At 38.9% G+C, this 20,929-nt stretch overlaps 1 pseudogene; it reads right to left on the minus strand.

Moving 5' to 3' along the window:
* Window positions 1-20,929, minus strand: part of LOC148737092 (uncharacterized) — a 120,176-nt pseudogene that overhangs the window by 34,214 nt on the left and 65,033 nt on the right.

Genomic DNA, 20,929 nt, shown 5'->3' on the forward strand with positions numbered 1-20,929 from the left:
AATATCAGCGAAAGCAGAACAAACAGCATAAGACACAGAGCGTAAAACCACTTTAAAATGTAGGCTTGCAGCCAAGCAACCGAGAAAATTAAAATTTCTGTAAAAACTTGTCAAACTATCAACCATCTGACAGCCAAGTCAGCGTGCTATCAAAGGGTCTCAAATTCATCACAACGCCCGCGACAAACGAATTAAAATCAGGTCAACTTTTGCGAGATTTATTCGCAAGACGAATGTGCCTCCATTACACCTTTCACGGACAAAACAAAGAACTACTTCTATTTCATATCAAACTGAATGCCACCGGTTCAGTCTTCCATCGCCCTTCAGAGCTACTTGGAAAATTATCATAACGCTACTTGCGGACTGCATCTAAGCCAAAATATACTTTGTAACGCAATGAGGTCAGGGTTCTAAAAGAGTTGAAACAGACTTTGCTTCAAACCTCACCGATTAAGCATCACAACAATAGTCATCATGAATAAGACAGAAAAAACAACAGAGGCCAAAGTGCAACTCAACAAGAGAGTTCACTTCAGGAAAGGGTTAATGAGATCACTGACCAAATGCATCGGGGAAGACACATTGATGGCTTAGAAATGGCTTTCACAAACTCCCAATATCCGCCTTCGGATACACAATTAGCCATTGCCGAAAACTATTTTACTAATCACCCGATCATTTCTTACAAAAAAGGAAAATCTCTTACGACAAGCAAAAATACAGTTTGAAGGCGATAAAGTGATGTGACCACAAAAGCCATATGGGGAGTTCGCGCCGTTCTGTGTTTATCTTTATTCGCATGGCAAAAATTTATCGTTTGTTGGCGCAAAACTATCCACAGAAGCTTCAGATGATTTCTGGGACAATTCATCGTCTGAAAAAGTCGACATTTCCCGACTGACAACGAAACAGTTCTCAAAAAAGTAATATGTGTGATTCTCTGTGCAGCGAAGCAAAGAGAGTTGTGACAAAGCAAAGCATCAGTTTGTTGAGCCTTTGACGTCATGATGACGTTTTTGCGGGCTCGGCTGGAACATGTTTTCAGCAATGGCGGACGATTTTCGGACGACTTTGAAGCGGTAAAAATTGGTCATCGAAGGTTTGTTTTGATTCTTCAATGGCAAAAAGGGTCTTAACTTGACCCAATTCAACATTGTGTAAACAATTTAGGCCAAAATAAAATGGTCAATTTTCATCTCAGGGGCACTTGAATGAGTCATATTTCAACGGCATGCACTACAACTTCATTACATTCAAAAAGTTATCATAAATAAACCCTCAAGGGTTACCCCTTATGGGGAAAAATTCATTGGTAAAGAAAGCGGGGAATCTATCTATCCTAACTCTGGGTCTGTAGATCTCTACATGGAGGCAATCCCCTGAGCGAAGATTGTACCCGACAAAATTTGCGTTGCACAGAAAACATTACGGAACTTAAGCACCGGTCATTTTAGAGGCAACGGCATCTTTAGCGACCGAAAGAGCCTGGGAAGAGAACAACGTCGTTCCCGCCAAAATATAAACGTTAAGCAGCTAGACGAGGATTGCGGCGGCGACGTGGGTAGCAAACTCTGTTCGCTTTGAAGATAAGCTGTATGAGAGCATGTCATCCCTCAGTGAGATGAGAAACCTGCTTCTTTTTTTGTGCGATAGTAAAATTATCAGTGTCGAAGAATTTTTGACCTTTTACGAAAGTTACAGTTCCAAGAATCCAGAATTCCCTTACAGCTCCTACCCTAAGTTTGATTTCGACCAGATGGATGAATCAGAGTGTTTAGCGGAGTTCAGAGTGCGAAAACTGGACATAACGTTATTGGCAAATGTCCTTCAAATACCAGACACTATCCGCTGTCCACAAAGAACAACGTGTGACCGAACTGAAGGGTTTTGTATGCTTCTGAAGCGCTTCTCGTATCCATGTCGCTATTCCGACATGATTCATCGTTTGGGGTAAAGTCCAAGGTAGCTAAAAGTACGTTGTATTGGTAGAAAACGTCTAAACACGTGAAAATTGCATGGAAAATTGACTCACTGTACCATTTTGTTCCTTGTGGAATATTTTTCATTGAGGTAGAAATATTTCATAAAAGCTACGTTGTTTTTCATGGAAAATGGCATTTTATCTCAGGAAGTCTACTCCATACTGGTTAGTGAAAAGTAAACACGTAATTGTAGAGAGAAAAGAAACGGATATTTAAGACGCCAGTCGAAGTAGAAAGTAAGTATAACTTGGTGATGTTTTCAACCTTTGCAAAAAGAGGAACCAGAGGGCAAAAACAAGATAATCAATCAAATATGATTTATGCAAATGATTTCGCTAGTTTTACCTGAGTCAGGAAACCTAGCCCTTACCAACAACTCACTCTCGTGCTAAATTCGTGTTTGGCCTTTAGCTGACGATACGTGCGTTGTGAGTGGTACACAAAAACATGCACATTTTGACTTGAAAATGGTAGAAAAAAATTTCCTGACGACCTTTCTAATCCCAACAGATCATAGCGAAAAAGGTCTCACAGAGGACATGAACTGTTACACTGAGTAGATGAGCTCACAATTCTTGTGCATGTCATTCTTACCTAGTTCTTTACCCGAAATTCAAAATGGAATCGCTGATTAACTCCTATATAGCAATAAATTATCCCTCAGTCGAGAAAACGAAATAAAGTAAGCACGGGACTGCGTCAACACTAGTTAAACTGTCCCTTTCTTTCAATTATTCTTCCACCTCGAAGGCGCGCAATTACGGGAGCACTAGTTCAACTGCCCTCTCTTTTAATCATTCTTCGACTTCGGGAGCGCGGGAATACGGGAGCACTAGTTTAACGGCCCTATCATTTCGTCATTCTTCGACTTCGAGAAAGCTGGAATGCAGAAACAATGGTTACACGTCCTTTCTTTTAATATCATTTTTTGATATCGGGACTGTTGGAGCAATCCATTCATACCGGCCAAAAGTGGCCGGGTATTCTGAAGTTGTTCCCATCAACATCTCAAGCAATACTTGATTCAATGTTTTTTCTCATGTAGCCATAAATAAACCAACACAATTTGTCTTCCACGACTCGTAAATCGTTTGACGACAGGAAGTAGTACTCTAGACACGAAACGCGTAATGAAATGAACGCTGCAATCGATGCAAAGCATGATTAATGACACGTTAGCAGCTGACTGATCCCTCTACATTACTATACACAGCTTTCTTATGAAAATCGTTGATGTTCCTATACGCTCGTCAAATTTAGGCAAATATAACAAACTGATTTTGATGCTTGGAACAATTTAAGTGGACAGATTTCGTCGTTACCTGTGCATTTTTTGCCATCGTCATTAAACCCAGCCTTGCAGCTGCAGTTAAAGGAACCTTCGGTATTGTTGCACTCAGCATTGGTATCACAGTTGTGCGAGTCGGTGGTACACTCGTCTACATCTGTAGAAACAAATCCTTTCCGTTAATAATGCAATTAAAAAAAATTGGTATAAGCTTTTGCATGTATGTTCTGATTGGATGACCTGTGATACTCGACAGGACTAAAAGCTCACTGAAAGTGCAACGCGTGGAATGATGTCTGGGGAACAGTCATTTTCTATCGGATGGGGGAAGAGGAGTTTGGGAGGATCTCATGGTTCTCAGGGGAAATAGTTACAAAGAGTGATACATATATCTTGATAAACTTTTGGTTGTGTAGTATCGCTTAGTATAAGACACCACCGAGTAACAATCTGAGATCTGCTAAGGAAAGGATAGATCCATTTGACTAATTAAGACATTGCTCACACCCAGATGTTTAAGCTCAAGATGTAACTTACTATGATGAACTAGATCAAATCCTTTACTAAACTCTGCAAAATAAATATTCGGATATAATTCCCAAGACAATCAAGAAACATCAGTATTAAATGCACGAGACAAAATAATGCATGAATTGTTGATTTTCCACCAATAGAAAATTGTTTACAGTCAGGACTATTCCTCACCTGCTTAAGAGCAGCCGTTAGTAAATATCGCACGGAGGTGTGCAATATGAAAAAATAAAAAATCTCCAAACCTTGCCAGAATATAGGTCTGGATGAACTATTTCTAGAAAAAAAAACCTTTGAGTTGAATTGCATTTTTATTTTTCGCGAACGGTGGCAATATCGGTTTTGCGACTCTCACGTCACCTTCACGAGGTTTAGACAACCATCATTTGAACGTCGCTTGAAAACAAACAAAACAGTAAATGTGACCAAATATTTTCCTAATGAAAAGAACACGTATTTACAAACAGTCTGAAGTGTTCTTTGTTCGATGCCGTTACAATCAAAACTTTTTGGGAGTTTTAGGTTTTTCCCGATTTCGCTCATTTTGGCGGACAAGAAAATGAAAAAATTGAGAGGGTTAAATCGCACCTTGGTGCATGGCATGGGGTTATATCAAGTTAATCCAGCTAAAGAACAAAGTTTCTTCTTCAAATAACTCAAATACATTTTTTTGGGTCACTCAAACTACGAAATTTGAGGACCCCAAGCAAAAGTGACTCAGAGGTCAAAACGCACCAATCCTTGTCACGCAATTGGAGGTGAAAAATCCACAATGCGCACGTGGAAAAGATAACAGACCACTTTGGGAGCGAAATATCGTTACCAAACTGAATAAAAAGTTAACTTTGTTCAACATTTGTCGTTTCTGCTGCTCAGCCTAACTGAGATTTAAAACTTTAGCGGTTATTTTCGAAACAAAATAAGCCAAAATGTAACAGGGTCTAGTTCGAAGCGGCCGAGGACGGATACAAACCGTAAAATAAATGTTTGCCATATTTACACTTTGATTTGAGTATTATTTATAAATTTGTACCTACCGTGCATCAGCGCCAAATGTTGTTTGTGTATTCGCTGCCGTGAACTGTCCTCCGCTGTCTCGAGATGTCCAGTAAGGATTGCGTGACAGGGAGATCTTTACCACAAACAGTGGCACTCTTCCTTTATATTCAGTTTTATTTTTTGGGAACGTTAAATTATGCTTGAACGTTTTTTGGGGGACTCACGTATGAAAATGCTTGTAATAACTAAAAGCATGTCTTTATCCGCTGTCGTCACCGCGGTCAACAACTTAGTTTTCTCATACTATTATTAATGAATAAGGGAAATATAAAAACTCGGGAATAGAAAACTGAAGCAAAATTACATGCACAAGGCCTTCAATAACCATCGTTAGGTAGCTTCTCGAGTTATCTTATTGTTTATACACTACATAACGTCAACAGAATTAATAAGAAATCGTGAAAAATATTGAGATGTTAACTGCCCTGGTGAGAAGTAAATGTGCCTCCGTTTTCAAAGTTGAATCAAGGCAGTCGTATAACTTCAGGTGACTCGACCTTTCTTCTGCATGTTTTATCGCCTCGCATAAAGCATTTGTCGGGTTACACCACTGCATCCACAAGGCCCTCCAACAAGTTCAGAGTCGCCACAGATTGCCATTACATATACACAACTGTGTAAAAGCGTACCGTGGTACAGATAATCGACGCAGAAGTACTCTGATTGTGTGTCACACGGGAAGAAGTTCATTTTATCTATGTATATCGTAAGAGCCAAAGTGATCGTATCAGTTATTGCGAGCTAAGCGCTTGATGTTTCGACAGGATTCCAAGACGCTTGTAAACAGGAATGAAAAAGAAGAGGGGGTAAACTCAGTGGAAATAAAATCCCCCACAAACATTCAAGTATAATTTTAAGGTTCCCAAACAAATAGTATTGAATATGAAGGAAGAGTGCTAGTGTTTAAGATATAGACGCGTGCCCTTTCCGCTTGTCACGCAATCCTTACAGAACATTTAGATCAGCGGAGGGTAGTCAACGGCTGCGGCTTTTGAAGCGAATACACAACTCAGGTTCCTGCACCAGTCAAGAAGTTAAAAAATTACAGACCCCTGATTAGATAAGCTTTGAAAGCTTATTTGATGAAACCTGTAAAATGTCAACAGATCAGTAGAATGAAAAAGAGGAGGGGGGCCAATAGAGGGAAAAACTCCCCCCTAAAGTATTCGTGCATATTCAACTTCCCAAACGAAAAAAAAAAATTAATTTAGAGGAAGAGTGCTAGTGTTTCTGGTAAAAGACACTTTCATTTGCAATATTGTGGCCCAGGACTTGTGTGTCTGTCTGTCACGCAATCCCCTTCTGAACATTTCGACACAGCGGAGAGCAGTTTACGCACAATCAATATTTGGCACTGATGCATGGTATGTACAAATTTATAAATAATACACAAATCAAAGTGTAAGTATGGAAAACACATTTATTTTACGGTTTGTATCCGTCCTTGGCCGCTTCGAACTGGACGATGTTACATTTTGGCTTGTTTTGTTTACATTACGTACATGCATACTTTATTACCACTCCCCCAAAGAGGATTTTCAGAGGCAACACAATTAAGGTAAAAATTAATTATAAAATTAAGCTAAACATTATATATTAAACTTAAAATAGAGCAATGACTTAAATAGCGGAAGTGCCAAGGTTACCTAAGAGGCGAGACCTAGGGTGGCGTTTAAACACATTAACCGATTCACAAAGTTGAAGATCGTTAGATAAGGAATTCTATAAAGTAACTGCTCTATACAAAATGGTCCTTTGGCCACTTGCTGTTCTAAAGCGAGGTATGTTAAGCATTTGATAACTTCGCGTTCTACGATTTGTGACGTCACACTAATGAATTGTGTAGATAAATATCCAGGAGCACATCCAGTTAAACACTTAAATGACATTACGGCGTCACGGTAGTAAAGATGCTCCTTCACTGGCAGCCAGCGTAGTTCCTTTGAAGTTGGGGACACGTTATCGTATTTCCTACTTCCACTTACTATGCGGCTGACAAAATTCTGGACTGTCTGTAACAATTTTAAAATTGTTTGAGAAGTATTACTCCAAACGCATGAGCAATAAAATAGTTTACCGAAAACATGTGTGGCTACAATTTTAATTCCGTTTCGTTATTTTCATTTCTGGTTGTTTCGTTACGTAATATCACGTGTCTTATTCCCGGTGCTTTTAGATTTTGAAGTCGCTTGTTACGTATGTTGTAGTCCTGGTATGGATCGCTGTATCCCAATCACGGTAAAACAGTTCTTTAACGGCACGTTCTTTAAAGGCACGTTTTTTTAATAAAATGGGCCGCAAAGGTAACAACAAGTGAGTTTATAATAATAATTAAGGACTGTTTGTCAAAAGATTGTCTAACTCTATTGATCTGAGCTAAACGTGACATGCACGAAGAAACTGTTTCTAGAATATGATTTCCGAAAGTTAAGTTTGGATCCATAATTTCACCGAGGTCTTTAGCGGTTGTTGCAGGTACAAGATCTTTCCCGAAAAGGGACAGATTAAAATCATCATTCAATTTTGCATTGTTTTGTTTGCTTCCAAAGAGCATTAGTTTCGTCTTGTCCGGGGTTCAAAACTAGCTGGTTATTAAAGCACCAGTTCCGTATTTTAAGCCGATCCTGATTTATTTTAAATCTGGCCCCTCCTCCTCGTAGAATGCAAAGGATAACAGAAGCTTGGTGTCATCAACATAGCATTGTGGGGAGCAGAACTGTGGGATTGACGGCAAGTCATTAACGTAAATGCTGAACTAAAGCGGGCCGAGTATGCTTCCTTGAGGTACGCCATTTCTTACTTGCATGCGATCTGACAGAGTAGAGTTCATGCGTACAATTTGGTGACGTGATGACTAATAACTCCGGAACCACTGTTAAGCAGCTGTTGTAGATGCACCGACATCCTGGAGTTGAGCCAGAAGAGTGTGGTGGTGTAACCTATCAAAGGCCTTGCTCGTATCAAGGAGGACTGTTGCAGTTAATTGCTTGTCGTCTTTTCATTTGGAAAATATTTGGTCACATTTACTGCTTTGTTTATTTTTAAGCGATGTTGAAATAATGTTTAAACCTCGTGAAGCTGACGTGAGAGCCGCAAAACCGATTTTGCCGCCGTTCACGAAAAGTAAAAATGCAATTGAACTCAAAGTATTATTTCTAGAAATAGTTCATCCTAACCTATATTCTGGCAAAGTTTGGGGATTTTCGATCTTTTCATATTGCACACCTCCGTGCAATATTTACGGACGGCTGCTCTTAAGTAATGAGGCTCTTGTGAAACCTTCCATGACTTTAGATAGCTGGCCAGTTGGGGTTATAGGTTTTAGGTGTTCCTTTATAGACTTTGGGGAACTGACCCTGGGCACTAACTAAGGAATCGATACCTTGACTTATCTGCTGAGATTTTGTAGTCATTTAGATGTTTATGAGCCCTCAGAAGACGACTACAGGTTTCGTACAGCAGAACTCGATGACATATGTTTTTGTTACCTTCCTGCCGCCATATTGGTGTTCCTCGGAGGGACACCAACATGGCGTCTTTATACAAAGCCTTATAAATTTAAGCGAAACCTGTTTTCAAAAACTGCCCGCACAAAACATTGCACAGACCTGAATCTTGCCGAGACTTTTCAAATATTCGTCTCGTTTTATCCCTTTGATCCTTCAATTTATTTGTTTTGAAAATTGTTTTGATGATGGTGGGACAGTGAAACCTGGGGATGGGTACATGGCGCCTATTCTCATCCTGAGAAACAGTAAAATGCGCGAGACAAACCTACTTATTTCCAAAAGGATTAAAGAGACTGAAAAATGACGGATTATTTTCCATGGATAGGTCCTGGCTAGAACGATTAGCTAAGCTGCAATCGTCACGCGATGAATGAACTGAAAATAACAGTTGAAAGACGGACACATAGACCATTGATTCTGTTTTGAGGCTTTACGTGAGCAATTAAAGGAAGTTGAATAATGGTTGATCTCAATGTACAAGTACTCCGCTGTGCAATTACTGATTCAGAATAGGGGCGCTTATTTGTGCAGGGGTGCTGATTGGAACGCGAATGCTTATTCAAAGGGAGCTCTTATTAGAATAGGGGCGCTCATTAAAAAAGTCTGATGAGAGCGGGCGCTTATTTTAAGGAGGGCACTAAATCGAATCCTTACCGTAGTTATATAGCGTAGTTGATTGACAATTGACTGGGCGCTTATTTTTTGTTTTTCTATTTGACTGATATTTTGTTTTATGCTTTGAAATGAACATTAAGGTTACGGTTTAATTGTCGACGTGCTCACAATATAAGGATTATTATGACATAACTTATCGTTATCTTGTACCGTGTACAATGAGTTTAACTCGGTATGGGCATTTTACAAAGTTGATCTTATTTTCCCCACTCGGTATAAAACATAGGCATTGTTGGCGAAAATAAATTGCATAGGTACCACGCTTCCTGCTGTCCCCTTCGCAGTCCTAATTTGGTCTCGTCCCGCAACGCCTTCTCTACCTTGCGTGACGAGACTAAACAACGATCTGCTCCCAGGCTACGACGATCCTTACTGCTGTTCCTCTCCATTAGAGACAGTTTTAATTATTCAGTTACAGCTATTTGCCACGAAAAGTATTTTCCATGTAATTTTGCGAAGGAAAGCAAACCAAAAACTATTTCATCTCTAACAACCACTCAACAAAGATATTTTTCGGTCTCCCTTCTTCAAACAAGTGAAAATAGTTTGAATGAGGAGACAACTATCATGTTTCAAGGCGTAACAAAGTAGGCTCCTTATTTGGTTGTTGCTTATCTGGCCTTTTCTCTGAGCTTGTGAAATACATGATAAAATGCAAGTTGTTTAAAAGGAATTGACACGTGATAAGGTGAAGTCTAAGGTAGCAAAATTAAAAGCGAAATTTATTTCTAAAAAAACGTCTAAGCACGTTAGAATTGCGTGAAAAATTGACCAACAGAAGCATAACGTTTCTTGTGAATTTCTTTTCTTTATTGAGGCAGGATTGTCATAAAATTTACGTTGTTAATGGCATTTCATCTGAGAAAGTCTGGTCCATAGTGGCGAATAAAAAGTAAACACAAAATTATGGTGGGAAAGTACCGTTTAAACATAAATAATTAATCGATGAAAAACTTTTAGAAGCAAAGAAACGGATACTTTAACATGGCTTGCGCTCTTTCCGACAACCTTTTTGCAATCAGCTGTAGTACGTATGTTACTCATCAAAGGAAAAATCCTTTTTTGTTTTGTTGTGTTTTTTTGTTTGACAGCAGCTATTCGCTTTCCTTTAATAAGTAAAAACATTTTTGGGACATTAGGTTTACGAAAGTTGTGATAATTGGGGATTAAAAAATTGGAAAATGCGCAGTTTAAAATTTTTGCAAGTATGACCAAAAGTGATGGGGTCCATAGTTGGTGACAAAATAGACTATACTAAGGTGAGAATTCTAACAGGCCAGTGGCTCTTACCCACCAACAATTATTTAAGTTCTTCCTCCCCTCCCAATTCCCCCCCCCCCTCCCCCCACTTCAGAAATACTTTTCCAGGTAACGGAGGGTAAAGTGCAGTAGAAGAAAACCATTTGTAACACATGAAAAAGTCAAATAATTAGTATTGATATCTCGATTGTAGTGCACTTTTATTATTTTAGCAATAGTGATTTTCTAAAAGCGATGATAAACTAGTAGTTAGCTAAATGTTTAATTGCTTCCCTCGTCGTACTCGTCAGGGATAGCTTATAGGCGCGTCACAATCACAGTCCGGAATTTTTTTGACCCCATTGAAAAGTAACAAGGGCAGTAGTCAGGCAAAGACACACAAAAAGTTAGGTAAGGAATGAAACATAGCAAAACATCTTTGCAACGTTTTTGAGTCTACAGAGAAGGTAAATATAACTTGGTGGCGTTTTCAACCTTTGCAAAAAGAGCAACCATAAGGCAGAAACAAGACAATCAAATATGATTTATGCACAACTTTTACCTGAACCGCAAGAAGTGGTGCAACCCAAATAAAAAGCGCTAGTGATAAATTCGTGTTAGGCCTTCAGCTGACAGTGTACGTTGTAATTAAATGAGGAGTACTTGCAAAAGGTTGAAAAATTTCCATGATGACCTGACTAATCCGGAGAGATTGTAGCAAAAAAGTCTTCATGAAAGACACGAACCATTACACTGGGTAGATGAGCTCACAATTCTTGTTTATGTCGTTCTTGGTGTGTGTCAGTGTTGGGTTGATTGAATCGCAACGTATCATGGTACCCTAATTTCCAGCCCTGATTGGCATTAGGGACGGCATTCTGATTTGTGCAAGCATACCCCGATGCTGTGATCTGATTGGTACGTGATATATACCTAATGTGGCAATCTGATTGATTTGTGACCGATGAAGAATTGGGTAATCTGATTGGTAGGTAGTATCTACGATAATGCAGCAATATGATTGGTTTGTGATACATGAGAAATGCCGCAATCTGATTGGTGCGAGCGATATACCATTTTTTACGCTGGAATAGAGTTATTTATTTATTTACTTGTTTAAGATAACTCAATGATGGATATGACTTTCTCCAATTGAAAGGGAAAACATTTTTCACACCTACTGCAGTTAAACTCGCTTTTGCATTCGCACGAGTAGGAGACTTCTGTGTTATTACAAATTTCTCTTTTGTGACAACGGTGGATGTTGGTGATACACTCGTTTATATATAGAAATTACAAAGGGAAGCAATATGGACATATGAGTTTTAACACGAAATGACTGACACACATTTCAATAGTTTTCATGTACCTTAATGCAAACCGAGACCTCCAATATCAAGCTTTTCCCAACGCAAGTTGATAACACAGCCCCCAGGTCCTTTCAAAATACCAGTGTATAAATAGCTTCTCGTTTCGATCTTAATGCGTAATACATGCTAATTTCCGAGAGATTAAATGCTTCCTTGAGAGCGGAATCGAAAGTTACAACGTCATCTATAGTCTGTGATCATGTCCTCTCTTTACTGCAAGAGCGAAATGTCCGAATGACGTATTTGGCTTGCGATTGACAGATAGAGCAAAATTGCACCAATCAGCAAATTGCAAAACAAAGAAGAGTTCGGGCAGGCGTAATACTCACTTCCCCACCCAGCCCCTCTCCTTATTTTTGACCGTCAGTTGCACACTTAATCGAAATTGGTTTCTCATCCCAGCCTTCGACTGCCATTAAATATGAGATGATGGCCAGTTCTCGCTGAAAAATACTGAGCACCCGCTCTCCCAAAATTACGCTCGCTCTGCAGGCTGGTTAACCACCAGTCTTTCAAAATCCAGCTTTTCAAAAGGTTAAAGAATAAACTGCATCTCGGAAATGGTTTATTTCACCGAGAACCGACGTTTTGAATTACATTTATCGTAAACTGTAAGACTTGAGATCACCGCCACACCGCAATGCGAGTTGCTTTTCTCTGTAATGCCGTATGAAAAAGGTCAACACCACAACAATATGATTGGTTTGTGATCCATGAAAAATGCGGCAATCTGATTGGTGCGAGCGACATACTTCTCTTTACCCTTACATTACACTGAATTATTGATTTATTTCTTTAAAATATATAATTATGGATAGGACCTTCTTCAATGACGGAGCGGATCATTTTTCACACTTGCTGAAATTAAACTCGGTTTTCCATTCACAGAAGTAGGACCTGTCTGTGTTATTGCAAATTATTGCGATGTGGATACACGGTGCTTGGAGAGCAAAAGAGAAGCTCTCGTCATGTTTAGGCTAATACAAACAAATAGGGATGATGAATCTACTGTGTTCTATGTTGGGTAAACTTTAGATAGACGAATGTCATGGTTACCTGTACAGTTCTCGCCATCGCCATTAAACTCTTCTTTGCAACTGCAGTTGAAGGAACCTTCGGTATTGTTGCAGTGAGCATGGACACCACAGTTGTGGGCATCGGTGGCACATTCGTTTATATCTTAAGAAACAAATACTTTCCGTTGAAAAGAAATAGTGACAAATGATAAAAGCATATTCAAGAATTAGTCTGATCGTTTAACCTGTGACATGCCAGTTTTTACAATATTGAAACATTACTGAAAGCGCCCACGTCAAATAATGTTTATCATTTAAATGACATAAACAACCAATCCAAAAGTAAACAAGCTGAAATCAAATTAAGACACATCATCAAGAAGGACACCTGTCTTCTAAGGCAAAAAAGGGCGCGAGACGTGCGTGACGTGATGCTGAGAATGATTGTGGAATGAAAATATAACTGTGTTTAAAAGCATTGTAAACTTGACTAAACTCCAGACACAAATAGTGTAATACAACCAAAACTAAACCAACACAATTTGTCTTCCACCACTCGTAAAATCGTTTGATGACAGGTGGTAGCATTCGAAACACGAAACTCGTGATAAAATGAACACAGCGATGGATGCAAAGCGTGATAAATGATACATTTGCAGCCCACTGATCCCTCTACATTACCATACACAGCTTTCTGATGAAAATCGTCGATGTTCTTGATACGCTCGTCAAGTTTAGGCAAATATAAACAAACTGATTTCGATGCTTGGAACAGATGGACGCATTTCATAGTTACCTGTGCATTTTCTGCCATCGCCATTAAACCCAACCTTGCAGCTGCAGTTGAAGGAACCTTCCGTATTGTTGCACTTGGCATTAATGTCGCAGTTGTGGGTATTGGTGGTACACTCGTCTACATCTGCAGGAACAAATTCTTTTCGTTAATACTGAAATAAAAAAAAATTGATAGAAGCTTTTACAGGTATGTTCTGATTGGACGACCAGTGATACTCAACAGGACTGAAAGCTCACTGAAAGTGCATCACGTGCAATGGTGTTTTGGGGCCACTTATTTTCTATCGAGGGGGGGGGGGTGGCGTTTAGAGGATCGCATTGTTTTCAGTGGGAATGGCTCCAAATGTGATACATATTTGATGTTTTGTTGTGTACTATCGCTGAGTATTTTTACGGTTTGTGCTGTATTTTGATAGGCCCGTAGGGCGAGTCAAATTATAAACGACAAGTAAAACTGTCATTCTTGGTGTGTGTCAAATATCACTGAAAGCGCCCACGTCAAATGATCTTTATTATTTAATTTACACTGAAACGACCAATCCGCAGGTAAAAAATCTTAAAACAAATTAATTAACCGGCACATCATGAAGAAAGGATACGCGTCTTCTAAGACAAAAAAAGGGCGCGAGACGTGCGTGATGCACGCAATGATTACAGATATAAAATGTAACTGTACTTAAAAAAATTGTAAACTTGACTGAACTCCACACAAAAATAAGGTAATGCAACTAAAACTAAAAAAATCACAACTTTTCGTCCACGACTCGTAAATCGTTTGATGACAGGTAATGCTACGGTATTTTCTCAACCGCCAGAAAGATACAACTCGTACTAACTCAACCACTTCATTGACTGACATAGTAACTACGGAGCGATACCAATAGCTACTAACTATGGCTAATACAATAACTATCCTCTTAACTTAGCTACGGAGCGACATTAATACCTATACAATAACTATCCCCTAAACTTAGAGCCCTCTATAAATACTATAACTTCAATCTCAGTGCACTACTGCACAACTCAAGGCTCTTTTTAAAGATCCTTGTCGCTTATCAAAATCGACAACACTTTTCCAAGGCAGCCTTCCACACGGCTGACGATTCCAGTAAATAATTCTAACAACTCTATCCGGCTCTCGCTCCTCTGGGCTCCTCGTAGTAACACTAACTCACTGAAAAAAGTCTCCAACTTTAACCTATCGCGACTCCTTATATATCTTTTACAAAAGTTCCAGAATGTTCTAGAGATCTGTAATTCTGCTATTTTTAGTAAGTTTACACTACTATTACATCATGACGAAAATATGCTGGCCAGCGGTTCTAGAAAGTTCCCTTAAAAGTTTTTAATGAGTCAGCATGGCTAAGCGTTCTAGAAACGTCCTCGATTCTATTAATATTTTAGCAACTATGTAACACCACGCTCACCACAACAGTAGTAGCAGCCTACACACGAAAAGCGTAATGAAATGAACACTACGATGGATGCAAAGCGTGATAAATGACACATCTGCAGCCGACCCGGATCCCTCAGCACATTACTATAAACAGCTTTCTTATGAAAATCGTTGATGTTCTTGATACGCTCGTAAAATTTAAGCAAATTTAGGCAAACGAACTATTTTCGATGCTTGGAGCAATTCAGTTGGACAGATTTCATAGTCAGCTATGCATTTTTTGCCATCGCCATTAAACCCAACCTTGCAGCCGCAGTTAAAAGAACCATCGGTGTTGTTGCACACAGCGTTGACGTCACAGTTGTGGGTTTGTAGAAACAAATTCTTTCCGTAAATAATTAAATTAAAATAAAATTTGATAAAAGCTTTTGCACGTATGTTCTGATTGGATGACCTGTGATATTCGACAGGACTGAAAGCTTACTCAAAGTGCATCACGTGAAATAATGTTCGGGGGCCAGTCATTTTCTATCGGAGGGAGAGGGGGTGTTGGGAGGATCACAGGTTTTCAGGGGAACTGATACAAAGTGTGATAGATATATCTTAATTAACGTTTGGTTGTGTAGTACCATTGAGTATTTTTTATGGGTTGTGTCGTATCTTGACGAGTCCGTAAGGCTAGTCAGATTATAAACGACGGCTACAAATGTCATTCTTGGTGTGTGTCAATGTTGGGTTGATTCCATCGCAACGTATCGAGGTAACCTTATTTGCTGACAGTGGCATAAGGGACGGCGCTCTGATTGGTACAAGCTCACCCTATGGCTGTGATTTGACTGGAAAGTGACACATACCTAATGCGGCAATTTGATTGGTTTGCGTTAAATGAAAACTGAGGCAGTCTGATTGGTACGTGATACCCACCATAAATCGACAATATCACAGATTGCCACATTTTTCATGCATCACAAACCAGTGTTTATAATTTGACTAGCCTTAGGAGCTCGTCAAGATATGGTAAAATCAGGAAAGGCATCCTCGACCGTATTCATAGCAACATCACAAAAAACATCCAACTTCAACCAATGGAAAAACACCGCATCCGTAATTCACTGGTTCAAATCTGCTCAAAACCATCAACACTCCAGCTTCATTTGCTTCGACATTGAAGACTTCTACCCCTCCATCAGCCAAGGCTTCCTTAACAAAGCACTCGACATCGCCTCTAACTAGCATAACATCACCGCCGAGGAAAGAAACAATATAATCCAGCTAAAAGCTCCATCCTAATCCACAAGAACCAACCCGGGTAAAAGAAAGGCAACACGACAATCGACGTCACCATGGGAAGCTTCGACGTTGCCGATACATGTGAACTCGTGGGAAGCTTCCTCCAATCTGAACTCCAGCACCTTAACATTAACGTGGAACCTTACCGAGACGACGGACTAACCATTACTAACGCTTCACCCAGAGACACAGAGAACACCAAGAAAGAAATATGTCGCATCTTTAATAATAACGGACTACGCATCACCATAGAATAATAATAAAGGTCTTTATAATAATGATAATAATAATAATAATAATAAAGGTCTTTATAATAATAATAAAGGTCTTCATAATAATAATAAAGGTCTTTATAATAATAATAAAGGTCTTTATAATAATAATAAAGGTCTTTATTAAGAATTATTGTGCAAACAGACGTGCAACAATTAACATGAATAGAATGAATAAGGAAAAGGAAAAGGTATTAATTACTATTGAAAAGACATCTATTCAAAAAAACTGATTTAAAAGGCTTGTCTTAACCTTAGGTAAAATATAATTGTGCGACCTAGTTCTCAACTGCCGTGTTCTCTGGGGAGGTAAGAGATCATTCAACGCAGTGTTGGTGGAAGAGATCCTTTGCCATAATTTCTTATCTCTATTACGACGGATATCCAAGATACTGTGCTGCTTTAAACAGTAATCCAGCTTATAACACCTGGAAAAGAACTTATCAATTCTACTTAAATATTTACTATAAAAAGCGCACCCCCAGACCTCAATAGGATACGTAAAAACTGAAAGAATCAAACTTTGAAAAAGTAACTCCAAATTCTCAAAAGAGTAGCCATATTATTTATATATTCTTAAAATATACAACCTACTGGAGAAGCTAACAAAAAAAAACATTAACTTCCTAGACGTCACAGTTAACCTCAACCAAAGCAGCTATCAGCCCTTCACTAAACCTAACACTGAACTTCAATACGTCCACCGCGAGAGCAACAACCCGACCATCACTACAAAGAACAGTCCAACCGGCATCAACAAACGCCTTTCATCCCTATCTTCCGACAAAGCATCCTTTGATCAAGCCGTCCCTCCATGTCAGAAAGCACTCGACGAAAGCGGATACCACTACACACTACAGTATGAACCTCCAACAACAAATAGACGGAAAAACAGACAACGCGACAACATCATCTGGTACAACCCTCCATTTAGCAAAAACACCAGCACCAACATCGGATACAAGTTCCTCGCCCTAATAGACAAGCACTTCCCTAAAGATCACAAGTTCCGAATAATCTTCAACCGAAACACCATAAAAATAAGTTACAGCTGCATGAATAACGCCAAACAGATTATTGATTACTACAATAAGAAGATTCTAAAGTGATACACGCATGCAAGCCAACGACACCGCCACAGCTAACCCTAATACCACTCAAGACAAGAAGACATGCAACTGCCGACAAAAGAACACATGCCCACTCGCAGGAAACTGCCTAGAATCATTAGTCATCTACCAAGCTACAGTCACACGCAACGACAACACGACAGAAACATACATCAGACTCACGGAAAACGATTTCAAAACAAGATGCCGAAACCATTCACATCATTCCGCCATCATTCCGCCACTCTAAACACAGAAACTCAACTGAACTATTAACTGCATCTATTAATTAGTTAATTTGTTAGGCAGGGGACGTTAAAGAACCCACTCACAAGATCACTGTGATGTGGTCTGGCCTGTTTACTGGGAATTGGGGGGAGGGGGCATCTTGAAATAAGTTTCCTTCGATTGTTTGTACACTGCTGATGCAGTCTGGCCAAAGTCCCCCGAAAAGTGTTGTGATGCGCCTTTGATCATATCCACATGCTAATTTGCGCAATGTAAATATTAAATTATTATTATCATTACAAACTAAGCAAGTACATCAGGACTCTCAAAGACAACAACATCTAACACTGTATTTCATGGCGTATCCTGTCTTGGCATTTACCGGACAACATCTCAAGAAAAAGATGCAACCTCTGCCAAAAGGAAAAATTTCTAATCATTTACCGACCGAAACTTTCTACACTCAACAAACGTAATGAACTCGTTTCTCCTTGCTGCCATAGCTACAAGCAAAGCCCTACTACGCAACAGCTGAACTATAAAACTTCGCACCGCATAGATTAGATATATGTTTAATAGTGTTATTATGTAAATTATTTTGTATATAAGAAGCGATGGTAAAGAATATTCTTATTAAATCCCCTGATGATTGGGAAACCGCGAAACAGGCTTGTCGGGATGAAAGCGTAGTTTATTTGTTTCTTTCCTGAACAAACACACATATATATAGTTAATAGATCTGTGTCAAAAATATTTTTGACATTAAATGTTTATTTTATATAGTCGTGTCATTTTCAACATTGTCCTCAGGCCTACGCCCAAAACAAGTCTCGCAAGATGATACTACTTTTCTTTCCTATATGAGGGGTGAAAAAGAAAGTCAACTAGAACATGTACCGCCTCTTCCATTTCTAGTATATCTAGGGTAACAAGTACAAGTATACAATCTGTTTTTCGTATATCTCAGCACAGATATACATATTTTTTAATCTATAAACATAACAGCTTTGAAAAAAGGCAGATGTAGTCATGGTAACTGTACAAAACATGCATGGGTAATTTTGTATAGGGATATGAGAAGATTAACACACGCACACATACACATACACACACACACATATACACACACACACACACACACATACTCACACACACACACACACACACACACACACACACACACACACACACAAATGTTAGAGCAGTTTTTCGGAAAACATCAACTAATTCATATTTAAAGTCACCTGAACATGAGTGTCCATCGCCAGTGTGTCCCGATTTACATGTGCATTTGTAAGAACCGTACGTGTTGGTACAGTTTGCATTCACGTCGCAGTCACTGATATTATATTTACATTCATCCATATCTGGAGTTCAGAAGGAGAAGCGGTGACTAAGTTAGAACAACTTACGAGAGGCAGCCATGCTGGAACTGATCATGATTCAAACCAAACATTTTAATAATGACATTAATAATAGCATGAGTTAAATGTATAGTTTTCTTGATACTGACAACTCTTTACAAAATAAGATAACTCAGACTAAAAACTTATGGGACCTACCTTCGTTAACCATATCACAGTAAATTAGTACTGCCTTCCCTTTCGCCAGCCAATACTTGCTGCTTACAGTTTGTTTACCTTCACTCGCCTTTATCTCGTGACAAGACAGCGCTGGTAACTCAGGAATAGAACCTAAGAAAGCTGTAATAAAGATGGGTTTACCATTGTCTTCATATTCTTAATTTTATCAGGTGACAGGAACTGGGTCGACCGAGGATAGAGAAGAACGAAAGATATATAAATTGCATAGATAGATAGACTTTTGATTTCATACCTCTGCCGTTAAGTCTTCTAATGTAAAACCATCCAGGGGCTGAAAGAAAATTTTCTGGTCTCGCCTCCTTGGTGCGGTTATTTAGTTCACATATTTGGTATTTTCGATTGTAGTTATAGCTTTGGCACGTTATCTCCTGTCCACATTTGACATCGCAGAGGTGAGGAGCTGCCACTGACCATCTTTTGAAGACAGAGCGCTTGAGAGCCATTCCTTGTATGTTTACTTCTGTACTGCATTGATCATTAGCTGTGACAAACTCCACGGCAGAAGCGAAAAGGACGAATCTTAAATAGCGGAATATCCAATACATGCTTCTTTGCTTATGATGAGTCTGAAAATACAAGTTGTGTATAGGACTTCTTAGGAGCTTACTTTGAGAAATAAAAACCTATTTTTCTCTTAACAAAACTTATAGCGTATCAGATGAAGACATATAACAATCATACTACACCTAGCGGCATTAAGAATTTGCTTTCAGATTTCTAAAACCACTCAGTTGATTAGATTGTAATGGCCAAATTTGCATAATGCTCTATGAGATGCCAAATTAAACGTTGAGGAAGATCAGTAGAACCCTCACAGAGCTTTATTCGATACTATGATTTTTCGGTTTTAATAACTTTGATGTGAATATATGAAATTCATATTTCTGAACTGCGGTTATAGAAACGATCCTCGCAGTACAGAGCAATAATAAGCAATAGTGAAAATCAGACCTGAAAAAATTCCGGCCTGTACGGGATTCGAACCAACTGACCTCTGCGATACTATTGTAGCGCTCTACCAATTGAGCTAATGAGCCAACTGGGAGAAAGTCATCAAATTAATTCAGGCCGTACAGGCTTGAAATTTTTCAGGTCTGATTTTCACTATTGCTAAAATACTGCTCTTTACTGCGAGGATCGTGCACAATTACGTTTCTATAACCGCAGTTCAGAAATATGAATTTCATATATTCGTTGTGTTTGATTTATAATCTTACGGGTTTATGTGGAATTAATAACCTCAGAAGAATGTATATACAAGCATGAAAACTCTCTATCCAGAAACGTTGGTTCCAAATGCGAAGTGAAAATGATTCTTATACATAGATAACTTTGGAAGAAATAATCTAGTCTTCTTGACCGCGAAAAAGAAAAAAAAATAGGGAATTAGGACCAAACAGCAGCTCGGAAACTATGACAAGAAATCCTTTCCCACTTGACTATAGTTTATTTCGAAATTCTTTGTCTAATCATAATATTTTCAAATCTTAGATGAGGTTGATACTTAAACGTCTTTTTGGTAATTATTCATTCATTCTTTATTCATTCGTTTTTATGTAAGCA

Source organism: Stylophora pistillata, chromosome 2 (assembly GCF_964205215.1).
Source record: "Stylophora pistillata chromosome 2, jaStyPist1.2, whole genome shotgun sequence".
In the NCBI taxonomy this organism is placed as follows: Eukaryota; Metazoa; Cnidaria; class Anthozoa; order Scleractinia; family Pocilloporidae; genus Stylophora; species Stylophora pistillata.